Source organism: Bombina bombina, chromosome 3 (genome assembly GCF_027579735.1).
Source record: "Bombina bombina isolate aBomBom1 chromosome 3, aBomBom1.pri, whole genome shotgun sequence".
NCBI lineage: Eukaryota > Metazoa > Chordata > Amphibia > Anura > Bombinatoridae > Bombina > Bombina bombina.
In genome coordinates this window covers 451,682,934-451,696,390 of record NC_069501.1, presented here as the reverse complement: position 1 = coordinate 451,696,390, position 13,457 = coordinate 451,682,934, and the positions used below count along the sequence as shown (strand labels likewise).

The 13,457-nt window shown below is 34.8% G+C and overlaps 1 protein-coding gene across 2 annotated transcripts in view; it reads left to right on the top strand.

The window, feature by feature from the left end:
• Positions 1 to 13,457, top strand: part of PLXNA2 (plexin A2) — a 458,521-nt gene that overhangs the window by 43,968 nt on the left and 401,096 nt on the right. The window lies entirely within an intron of this gene.

Sequence of the window (13,457 nt, the reverse complement as noted above, 5' to 3'; positions counted from 1 at the left end):
AAAGGGATATGAAACCCAATTTTTTTTCTTTCATGATTCAGAAAGAGAATACAATTTTAAACAACTTTCCAATTTACTTCTATTATTTAATTTGCTTCTTTCTCTTGGTATCCTTTGCTGAAAGGTTTATCTAGGCCAGCTCACTTGCAGCATAGAACCTAGTTTCTAGCTGTTGATTGGTGGCTGCATATATATATATATTGTGATTGGCTCACCCATGTGTTCAGTTATAAACCATTAGTGCATTGCTGCTCCTTCAGCAAATTATACCAAGAGAATGAAGCAAATTAGATAATAGAAGTAAATTAGAAAGTTGTTTAAAATGGTATTCTGTATCTGAATCATGAAAGAAAAAAATTTGGGTTTCATGTCCCTTTATATAATCACAAAATCATTTTTTTGTGTTTCATATCCCTTTAATGTAAAGAATGTACGTGCAAAACTCCCAATTCACTACAAGCTTTCTCCAGCTCCTACAAGTCAATTCAATAACACTTATACAACTCTTCATTTATTAAAAGGACATGAAACCCAAATTTTTTCTTTTGTGATTTAGAAAGAGCATGTCATTTTAAACAACTTTCTAATTGACTTCCATTATCTCATTTGCTTCATTCTCTTGATATCACTTGCTGAAAATCATATCTAGATATGCTCAGTGGCTGCTGATTGGTTGCTGCACATAAAGGCCTTGTGTGATTGGCTCGCACATGTGCATTGCTATTTCTTCAACAAAGGATATCTAAAGAACTGAGCAAATTAGATAATAGAAGTAAATTGGAAAGTTGTTTAAAATTACATGCCCTATCTGAATCATGAAAGTTTAATTTTGACTAGACTGGCCCTTTAAGTAACCAGCTGCAGAGAATACTATAGAAAAGAGGGAAGCCAGAGTGGCTGGTTGGGCAGGCAAAACTGGAGAAGCTTAAGAGACCAGTGAGTAAACTGATTACTGAGCCGCCTTTTACAAAACCCTTTTTGATTTTTATTAAAGATTTTGCCTAAAATAATTATTGTTATAGGTATTATAATTTACTTGGAGTTGTATGTATTTTATGCCGTGTTTTTCATATCCCCCCCCCCCCCCAATATTGACAAGGAAAGGGTTATGTACCTGCTCTGTCAGGGAAAGTGTTTAGCTGTCAGCTGTTTTTTCAGCTGTCTCTGCTTTCAGACCTAGTTGTTTCATGTCCTTCCTTGTAATATGTGACTTTAGGGGCAGCTGCTGGAGTTATTACAATAGGTTCCTGCAGATTGATAGAGATTCCCAAGCAGGGCTGCAGAGGTCAAACTCTTCAAGGGTCTTTTTTTACTCAGGGGGAAGGGTGGGAGACTAAAGCTTACGAACAAGTGTCAGACGTCTGAAGCCGTTGTGGTTACATAAGAGATCTGGTCTGCATTTGTTTTATTTTAGAAAACATTCAACAATTATTTTGTTTTTGTTTAGACAGGTTCCTATCAATGGGCTAAATAAGAGGGAGTACATTTTCCGTAGTAATGCACAGGTGAGGCACAAGATTTTTGTGTACTCATATTAATTAGGGATGGGCGAATATTTGTCCGTACTCGTTAAAAATAAAGATTGAAAGTTTGCCAAGAATTTTACTTTTTTTGTGTGAAAAAAAAATCCTTCGTAACCCCTTAACGACTGCGACATACCCTGTATGTCGCCGGTCGTTAAGGGTTTGCCTGTGTGCTATAGCGCGAGTCTTAGACCCTCCCTCCCTCCCTCCTGCAGGTTTGTTAAAATAGTGCGGCAGCAAGACCACACCATAACAAAACACACCCTTATAGAAAGACCAGTGACTTTAAGGGGTTAAAGGGTAGGGTGACCATATTGCCGCTTTAAAAAGGGACACATATGAAAAATACATATGTCAGGGTTCTTATACAGAACATTTCTTTAAATAGCCCTGGAAAAAGCCTTGACATATAATATGTATTTTTCATATGTTTCCATTTTTAAAGCAGCAATATGGTCACCCTGTTAAAGGGACATGAAACCTAAAAAAAAATATTTTATGATTCAGATAGAGAATACAATTTAAAAAAAAAAATCCAATTTACTTACATAGTAACATAGTAGATGAGGTTGAAAAAAGACCGAAGTCCATCGAGTTCAACCTATACAAATCTAAAATACTTACAAAAAGCTCCAGTTAAGCTTAAATTATCCCACTTCTATTATTTAATTTGCTTTGTTTGCTTGGTATCCTTAAAAAGTATACCAAGGTAGGCTCAGGTGATGGGGAACTAGCTGCTGATTGGTGGCTGCAAAAATATATAATAATAATAATAATAATATCAATAGTAGTAAATTGTAAAGTTGTTTAAAATTGAATGCTCTAGCTGAATAATGAAGGACAATTGTTGGTTTTAACTCCCTTTTAACTTATGTAGCATTTGTTTTTGTTAAATTTAACATTGGAATATTCACATGTCAACTTTCAAATGTTGATTCTCATAGAATTTAAAGGGACAGCAATTACAAGATGTCTGAAAAACATATCAGTCAAGACTATTTTAAAAAACAAAACAAATGGACACCTTGTTTGCTGCAGTTGTGTTTCAATATCCAGACAACACTCACTGCTTACCTCATTTGGACAAGCCACAGTCATTAAAAAATAAAGTTATATTATTCAAATAGAGCACCCAATTAAAAACAAAAAACAAAAAAAAAACTACTAAGCATGTGCAAAAATGCACAGTATATATACTGTACATATATGCATTTTATGATTGGCTGATGGTGTCAGATGATACAAGAAAATGGTATTCAAGTGTAATATTTGAATATTTAAAGTTAATGTCAAGTTTAATGAATTAGTGTCCGGTTTTTTAAAACCTTATTAAAACAGGGCACTTTCATTCATCAATCATTTGACTTGTTTTGTTACATTACTTACCTTTTAATCTTGAAAGCTGCTCCAGTATTTCCCCTGCCCATCTCAGCCTTATCATATGTCAAAAATGACGAATCCGGCTTCCTCCAATCACGGCGTTGCCTCAGGCAATGATTCCCCTGGGGGGGGGGGGGAGCCGTTATTGGAGGGTGCTGTATTCGTCATTGCTGACGTATGAAGTGACAAGCGGCAGGAGGGGGAATCGCTGGAGCGGCTTTCACGATTAAAAGGTAAGTATTTTAACAAAATGAGTGAAATGTAAAGTTTGATGAATGAAAGTACCCCTGTTTTTTATAGGGTTTTTAAAAACTGGGCACTGATTCATCAAACTTGACATTCACTTTAATGTACTCTACAAATATTTGAATTTGAAGAATGAATGTCACGGGGAACATTTATTTGAAAACCAAGATATCAAAATTGCAAGATTTGTTAATCCCTAATATTTATATGTTTATTTAAAAAGGCTGGTTTGTAAAATGTACTTACAAATCTGGAATTTTTATTTTTGAGATTTTAGATCAGTTACTAAGTGTATCCAGATGCTGTTTTCAGAAGCAATTTCACTCCACGGGAGTGAACACAATGTTATATATATATGACACACATGACCTAGCAGTATCTAACTGTAAAAAACTGTCAAACTGCACTGAGATAAGAGATGGCCATCAACGGTTTAGAAATTAGTTTGAGCCACCTAGGTTTAACTTTCAAAAAAGAATACAAAAAAACAAAGCAAATTTGATGATAAAACATTGCAGGCCCTATATGAATAAAGAAAGTTTAATTTTGACTAAACTGTCCCTTTAATTATGAAACAAATTTTTGGTCATGGCAAAATCGTGGCTGTTAAAAGAAGGCAGACTCAAATTTTCTGTGGCCAAATTGTTGGTTAATAATTTTGCCATCACAGACATTTCCAATACAAATAATCTCAATGTTTAGGAACATAGATTACAAGATTTAAGGAACATAGTATACTTGTGGCAGTAAAATAATGATCTTCAATTTACATAGTTCTCCAGTGAGACAAATTTGCTTTGTAAATATTATTTTCTAAGTATTTGACACATTTGAATACATAATGTTATCAGAAAAAAATAATTTGACCAGTAAAAATTAACTCTACAATTTAAACATTTTATATGATCATGTTAAAACAAAAATTCAGATCTCAGATTTCATTAAAAAAAGAATGTCTTAAAACAACCAGACTAAATTACACACTGGTGCTCGGTGGTGCTGAATGGTAGAGGCCTCACTAATATATTTGTGCAGTACATAAGATACTTTTTTAGTTTTTTCAAGTCATTGAGATTGAAACCCAAAATTTCCACTTCTGTCTTAAGTGACTCCAGATGTTTCTTGTCATTTTGTATAATTTGCTAATGATTTTTGTCCTTCTCAGTCTCAGGCAAAAGGAGCGTTTTTAAGAGCTGATGAAAGCTCAATTCTTTAAATCCTTGAATCTATTTCAGTGGGTTGTAAATCAGTATAACGTTTGTGATCTAGTTTGTCTAATTCCTTCTGGCTCTCACCTCTATGTATCTTTGTAGATATCTGCCTGTACCGACCTATCTGTCTATCTTTCTATATCTATCTGTCTGTCTTATCAAACATCTGTGTTCCATCTGCCAGTCAATTTATCTATAGCCTTGATTTAACTTTAGATGATCAACCTTTTGTATACTGTATCATGCTCAGATAAGATTATGGTACTCTTTCTTGCATATCACTATGGCCCGATTCTAATAGAATTTCTGATCAAGACATGGTTTTCCATTCCAACACTCGCAGGGGAAGCCATCATGGACTTCTATAAAGAAAAAAGGTCTGTCCTCGCGAGTGTCGAGATGTCTCCCATACAAATAATGAGAGCTCTCTGCTAGGTAAAAGTTCACAATGAAGGGCAAAGTACAGAAGTGGAAACCGGTGTGTTTTAATACCTGAATATTACACTGAATACAAATCAAATCACGCTGTTTTCAGTTCACTGTACCTTAAATTTGCTGTAATGTTTGTATGCATAGGTTTTTCCTTTCAGAGTAATTAGTGTTTTAAAATATTTTGGTGAAAACTCGCCACTTTTTAATTGGCGAGAAAAAAGAGTGAGAACTGTAGGGCAAAAATGTTTACAGAATTACGCTAGGATTTTAGAGAGAATTTCATATTTGCCAATGGAACGCCAATGTTTAATTTAGCCCATTTTATGTTTTTGTTAAAATACGATTTTTGGTGCACAATTTCGTAGCTGATAAAGATTATACAGGACCACCAATAGAATTTCTCTTAGAATTATGTTACACATGCTTGACACATAACTATTTTCGTTTTGAAGATACATTTTATTTGCAACTTGTTAGCACAGCGATAGGGTCTTCTATGGCCCCATACTATGCTAACTTATTGATGTCTTGATTTGAGGACAAGTATGTATTTAGTGAAGAAAATCCTAATATTCCGATGTATCTGAGATATATTGATGATTTTTTTTGTAGTATTGGGTGGAAGTGACATAGAATTAAATGAATAGGTGCAAATGTTAAATTAAAATGTAGTGAAACCAATGTAAAATTAAAGATGGAATACAGTAGCACTAAGATACACTTTTTGGATTTGTGTATATACAAAAAATTCAATAATGAATATTGTCCGTTAAAGGGACACTAAACCCAATTTTTTTCCTTTCATGATTCAGATAGAGCATGCAATTTTAAGCAACTTTCTAATTTACTCCTATTATCAATTTTTCTTTGTTCTCTTGCTACCTTTATTTGAAAATCATGAATGAAAATATTAGCAGCCAGCCCATTTTAGGTTCAGCACCATGGATAGCGCTTTCTTATTGGAGGCTGACATTTACCCACCAATAAGCAAGCATAACCCAGGTTCTCAACCAAAAATGGGCCAGCTCCTATGCATCACATTCCTGCTTTTTAAATAAAGATAGCAAGAGAACGAAGAAAAATTGATAATAGGACTAAATTAGAAAGTTGCTTAAAATTGCATGCTCTATCTGAACCATTAAAAAAAAATTGTTTTCATTTAGTGTCCCTTTAAACAGTACACTTTTCACAAAATCAACGGATAGAAACACTCCAAAAACAGTACACTTTTCACAAAATCAATGGATAGAAACACTCCAAAATCAGAGCTACCATCCCCCACAGCATAAAAATGGTTTCTTGAAATCTCAGTTGTTACGAATGATGCATAAAAATACAGAAAGTGACCATAAAGATAGGCAATTTCTTGAAATGAAAACTAAGTTTATAACATGGGGATATAGAGGTAAAGAAATAGACAGTTAGAGCAGGGAACGTTAATACAAAAGCCAAAGAAGTATAAGCAATTGGAAGACTTTATAACTACATACACACCAGCCAGTAAGATAATACAAAATGTCTTGACAAAGAATTGGTCATTAATTGCCAATGATCCATCAATCCCTTTTAAGGGTAAAAGGCCAACAAGGATGGTATACAAGAAAGGGTGTGGTCGTACATCTTTGCTAGTCGAGATTGATGTGAAAAAGGATCCACAAACATTGTTACCGAAGAGTAAACCAGGATGTTACAAATGTGGTAACTTTGTCACATGTAACACAATGTCCACTGGAACTACATTTTGCCACATAAGTCTAAGAAGTACAAAATACGACTTAGACTTACATGTACCTCTGCCTTTGTGATATACTTTATTACTTGTCCATGTGGGATATTTTACTTTGGAAAGACCTGAACCTCTCAGAGAATGTTTGGCGTATCATAAAAGTGCCATTAGAGCAGCCCTAAAGAAGGACAGGCAGAGCAACCGGTGGTAAGACACTTTTTGGAAAGGGGACATACAGTAGCCATGTTAAGAGCTATTCTCATAGACAGAGTTCCACCCCTGAGAAGAGGTGGGAACAGAGAATTTGAACTTTTTAAATGTGAAGCATTATGGATACACAGACTGGATACAATGATGCCTAAGGCAGGGCTCGACAAACCCAGGAGCCTGGTAGCCACTGGCTCCTAGAATTTTACCCCTGGCTCCTAACTTTTTGGGTTATTCTCCATATATCTATATACAAATCCAACGGTCTGGCTCCTAAAAATATGCCTGGCTCCTAAATATTCTTACTGGCTCCTAATTTTTAAACACATTTGTCAAGCACTAAGGGGTAAAATACCCATCAAGATTATTTCCTGTTTTATTGGTAAAATGAGTATGCTACTGTATATGTATATACATCTGTTGTTTTTTATGAATCATAATACTGTCATAAGAGAACTGCCAATAACATCTAATAACACAGTAAGGGCCTTTAGCTGAAGTACATTGTATGTTTAAAAATATATATGTTGTTAGACTATTTAGAACTGGAACCAATATAACAAAAGGTGGTTTCTTGTTACCACGTGCTATATAGCTGGGATTTTAGATTGACCAATAAGAATTGACTGAACATTTATAGAACAAGTGTGCTTCCCATTAGTGGTAGTCGCTACAATTTAGCAATTGTATGGGTGGCAGCTACAATGTATTTCACCAGAGCGGCTTGGGCTCCGCCTGCAGTGACGAACGTAGTGCCATCACAGCCAATATTAAAACAGCGGGTATTTCAGATGCAGAGATACACTTAGCAATTATGGAGTGAATGAATGGCGCAGTAGTACGCCAAATGAAAAACCAATGATCTGGACATGAAATAAGGTATTTATGGCGTTTATACAGTGTGTTCTGAGTTGCAGATCAATGTGATTATTTAGCGTAATGTAGCAAACAATGGAATATATATAGGAACACTGTGGCAGAGGCTCTCTGATATTTTTAAAAACTTATAATTTGTTTTTAATAAATATGAACACTATCACTGATGGGTTTATTGATATTATTTTTTGTTATTTTTTTGTTAACATAATAATGTTATCTTGGAAAAGGCTTAAGATATAAGCTGAAACGTTGACTATATGAATTGATATATGTGAAAGAATTTGGATTCCCCCCCCATTTTTTAAATAAGAACTGAGAGTGCCCTTATGTTGAATGCCTACTGCATATGAAAGAAAAGGAGGAAGCAATCAGGCTAAAAAGGATTAAACAGCTGGTAGTGAGTGCATGGTGATTCCGAACTATAAATATATCAGATCATTGTACAATAAACCTTTTTGACAGCTATTATGTGAGCAGCATACCCTCAGAAAGTCATGCAACACAAACATTATCTTTTTATTTGGTTCATATATCCTGTACAAGAGAAATCACTGGTGAGCTTCAATCTTTGAAGTCAGTACATGCTTATTAAAAGGTCAATCAGTTCTGGTCCATAATTCCCCTGCCTCATTCCTTGAGATTCTTCCATCCTAACAAGGCCTCAGTTGCTCTGCTTGGGCTTTTTGGGGAAGGTTATAATGTCATGACTCATTGGTTAAGATAATGCGGACTTTACTTTCTAGTTCCTTTGACACCTCAGGATTTTAAAAACCTTTCTTTGCCCTTTGTTCTGGAAATAGCAAGCAGTATAATGTTTTCACACACACACACACATATTTATGTATGTGTATATATGTACATACACACACACACACATATATATATATATATATATATATATATAATGTGCATATACATACATACATATACACACACACACACGTGCATATACATACATACACACACATAACTACGTAATCTGCTGGTGCTTTATAAATACCTGATAATAATAATAATAATAATATATATATATATATATATATATATATATATGTGCATATACATACATACACACACACGTGCATACACACACACACACATATATATATATATATATATATATATATATATATATATATATATATATATATATGTGCATATACATACATACACACACACATATATATAAATATATATGCATATACATACATACACACACACACACACGTGCATATACATACACACACACACATATATATATTTGTGCATATACATACACACACACGCGTGCATATACGTACATACATACACATATATATGTGCATATATGTACATACACACATATATATATGTGCATATACATACATACACACACATACACATATATATGTGCATAAACATACACACACACATGTGCATATACGTACATACACACACACATATATATACACACACACAATGTAGTACAGTCACTGTTTAAAGGGAAATTCAAGTTCAAATTAAACTTTCATAATTCAGATAGAGGGTATGCTTATAAACAAAACATAACTTTACAGTTCACTTCTATTATTAAACCTCAATGTCCATTCTTTGTTAAAACGTTGCTTCTTTCAAGGGCAGCATACTGAGGTAGGCTTATGAGCATGCACACACTTTGAGTACTGTCTGGTAGAAGTGTTTGTAACAATATCAGTAACAATGTTAAAACGTGCACTCTCCTGAGCATACCTCAGTATGTTATCATGGAAAGCAGCTATGTTTTATCAAAGAATACACAGAATAAATTAAATTTGATAATAGAAGTAGAAGTGGAACGCTTAAAAAAAAAAAGCCTGTGCAATCTGAATCCTGAAATTTTATCTGTGAATTCCATATCCCTTTAAGAGACAGCTGCATCCCCTTTAAGAGACAGCTGCATCCAGGAAGCTCCCTGCTTTTATCAGAAATGTTGTTTTCATTTAACCTTTGGCTTGAAATGCTTCAATAACTTAGAAACCTTTAAATCACTGAATTTAAAAGTAGGAATTGAATTTAAGATAACACTAGGTTGATACTTCTAAAACACCTTAGAAAGCAGGTTGTATTTTAAATGTCATCAAAGATTTCAGCGCTTCGGTAATTATGATTTTTATACAAAAAGCTAAGTGTTTTGCTCGTGCTTTGTACAAGGTGATTTGCAACAGTTGGCAACTCAAAAGCAGGGTCCTCTACCCATTCATCGTGGTTATTTTTTTACCTCTTGAATATCGCATCTATGTTTAAAGCACTGCGGAATCTGTTGGCGCTCTACAAATAAATGTTAATTAATAAATAATGCTAACATTATTTAGAGTAGAACCAGGATTCTCAATACTTTGAGGGTCACATGTTCGTGGTTCCGGTTTTGCATATTTGCAGTTATCTCGAATCAGCCTCCTATTCAATGTCAACAAATTATAAGCAGACAGCAGAAAAATGTGGTCAATTAAAACACAGACACGTCCTGTTAAAATACACAGGATCTGCTTTAAGTACTGTTTTCCTTTTTCTGTATCGCACGAAACAATCAGAATCGTTTGGTTGCATTCAAGCACCACCCCCCCCTCTGCTTTAGATACACAAAAGATTAAAGAAACCTCTTTTGACTCATATTTTTGTTGTTCTTGAGGCCAAAAATGCTCAGATATAATTACATTGAAATTATGGCTCCTGGGTCTATAGTCTACACAGATGCTGATCATCTGTCTTATATTCCCTGTGGGATTAGATGTTCAGGAGATCAGCACGGGATATGCCTCGCTATTCCATGTTTAATCTTGTGATTGCACTTGGTAATTTCGCTGCTTGTGTGTGCTGGAGGGACTTAAACTTTTCCTGGTGGTGTTTTTTTTTTTTTTTCATTGCTCGGAGTAAAAAGAACAATTACTAAACAAGCTATCTATAAATGGGACATGCGTTTCAACACCTGTTCTGCACATGAACTGCCAAAGGGGAGATAGGTTTGTCTTTTGGGATTTATCTTCGTTGAAATTGGTAACTTTGTCAGAGGATTATAAATTAGTTAGTGTTGTGTATTAGACATTTACGCTCAGGGCTGGACATTTTCTTTAGTTTTCTAGATCCTGACTAGTGAGAATTTGCTGCAGACAAGTAAGAAATTTACTTTATAAAATGTTTAATTATGCACAGTAAAATATATTTATAATGTATGCTCATTATTCATTTTCTTGCCTTCCTTGTTATTTAAAGGGATATGAAATCCAAAAAAATATATTTTGTGATTCGGACAGAGCATATCATTTTAAAAAAGCTTCCAATTTACTTCTATGATCAAATTTGCTTTGTTTCCTATGATATTCTGTGTTGAAGAGATACCTAGGTAGGCATCCGGCGCACTTTATTGCAGGAAATAGTGCTGCCATTTAGTGCTCTTGCAAACGGATAACATTCTTGCCAAAGTGCTGTCATATAGTGCTCCAGAAATGGGCCAGCTCCTAAGCATATGTCCACGATTTTCAACAGAAGATAACAAGAGAACGAAGAAAACTTTATAGAAGAAGTAAATTAGAATCTTATTTAAAATTGCATGCTTTATCTGAATCGTGAAAGAAATTTTCATATTCCTTTTTGTGCCTTTTCTATTGTACCCACGTTCCAAACCTTGATCTTACACCATGCTACAACTGATTGCTTGATCAGTGCATCTGTCCCTAACTGGCTACAGCCAATGTGATGAGATAAATATACCCAAAGCTTTTCAAGGAAACAAAGCAACTAACAGTTTGCTAATAAAGCACATTTAAAGGGATAGTCTACTCCAGAATTTTTATTGTTTAAAAAGATAGATATTCCCTTTATTACCCATTCCCCAGTTTTGCATAACCAACACAGTCATATTAATATACTTTTTACCTCTGTGATTGCCTTGTCTCTAAGCTTCTGCAGACTGCCGCCTTATTTCAGTTCTTTTGACAGACATGCATTGTAACAATCAGAGCTGATTCATAAATAACTCAATGGGAGTGAGCACAATGTTATCTAATATGGCACACATGAACTAGCGCTGTCTAGATGTGAAAAACTGTCAAAATGCACTGAGATAAGAAGCGGCCTTCAAGGGCTTAGACATTTCAACAAAGAATACCAAGAGAGCAAAGCAAATTTGATGATAAAAGTAAATTAGAAATATGTTTTAAATTGCATGCCCTATCTGAATCATGAAAGTTTAATTTAAATGCAGATTGTTTTTTTTAAAAAAAATTGAGTTGTAGAATAAATATTGAAAGCTGCTTTTGATATTCTTTCGACCAGCTGAATATTTTATAAATTTCACTATGTTTGAATGTTACATATGATTTCATAATAGCAAATCAAAACCATAAATACAAGGGTTTTATATGTCTGCTAAAAATCCTTAAATTATGTAAACTGAAAAAAATAGTATAGTCTAGCTTCAAGGACATATAAGTCCCTATCCAAAGTAAGCTGTTAATAGTATTTAAACACAATACCTTACTTACCTTGGTAAAATCCTCCTGTTGGGTTTGCTGAAAAGCTCAGAAGACATCCTTTTTATCTAGTGCTTTATTGTGCCCTTTAAAGTGAATGTCAACTTTCAAGAATGAGTGCCCGGTTTTTAAAAATACTATTAAAAACAGGGGCACTTTCATTCATGAAAGTTTACATTTCACCCGTTTTGTTAAAATACTTTTCTTCTTGAAGCCGGAGAAGCGATTTCCCCTCCTGCCACTCGTCTCTTCTTACGTCAGCAATGACGAATACGGCATCCTCCAATCACGGCTTTCCCCCCAGGGGAATCATTGCCTGAGGCAACGCCATGATTGGAGGAAGCTGGATTCGTCATTGCTGATGTATAGAGTGACGAGCGACAGGAGGGGGAATCTCTTCTCTGGCTTCAAGAAGAAAAGGTAAGTATTTTAACAAAACCGGGGAAATGTAAACTTTCATGAATGAAAGTGCCCCTGTTTTTAATAGTATTTTTAAAAACCGGGCACTCATTCTTGAAAGTTGACATTCACTTTAAATGCACACTACATATTGTATTAGCTCTGGATTGACTGTTAAGGGAGTTTTATATCTTTTTAAATGTGATTCTTGTCAATACAGATTTTACTATATATTTTGTGCCATGCTTTTTGTTCAGGTTACTTTGTGAGGGTTAAACACATAGACTTGCTTTAATGATTTAGAACGGGGATGGCCAATTGGCAGCACATGGGCTGCATGTTGTCCTCTGAACTAGTTTTTGTGGCCCCTGGGAAAACCTGAACTAAGAATGGTGCCATAGTTTTTGTAGCACCAGGAAAAAGTGGAACTGAAAATGTGTACAGATTACTAGTAAGATGGCAAACTAAAGAGCCCTCTGGAGAAGAGAACAGCAGATAGCGGATACTCTGCAACCTACCCTGTACCCTGCTTTAAAAATATGCGGCCCCCATGTGTTAGGAAGTTGCCTTATTGTCAGTAATTGATAAACACACATCTGATTCCTCTTCTTCTGTCTGTCTCATTGCCTCTGGGGTTTGACCTTCAGGTCTCATCTAAACCAAGATGCCCATACCTGTTCAAAACAGTTCACAGATCAGAGTCTGTTCAGTTTTTTTCTTAGTTCATTTTCTGGGTCACACCAAGTCAAAAGATAACCAGCTCCTGGGAGGGGTGGGACGTTTATTTCATCCTGCTATCTATTGCTATATTATATTGATAAACAGTAGCGACAAGAAAAATGCTCTCAGGAGTTAATATTCATTATAATTGATGGAAGACTGTTTAAGTTTCATATAATGAATGATAAGTCATTTAAATATCTACTGTAGAATAGTTTTCCCATGGTTTGTTAATTGGCATCAGTTT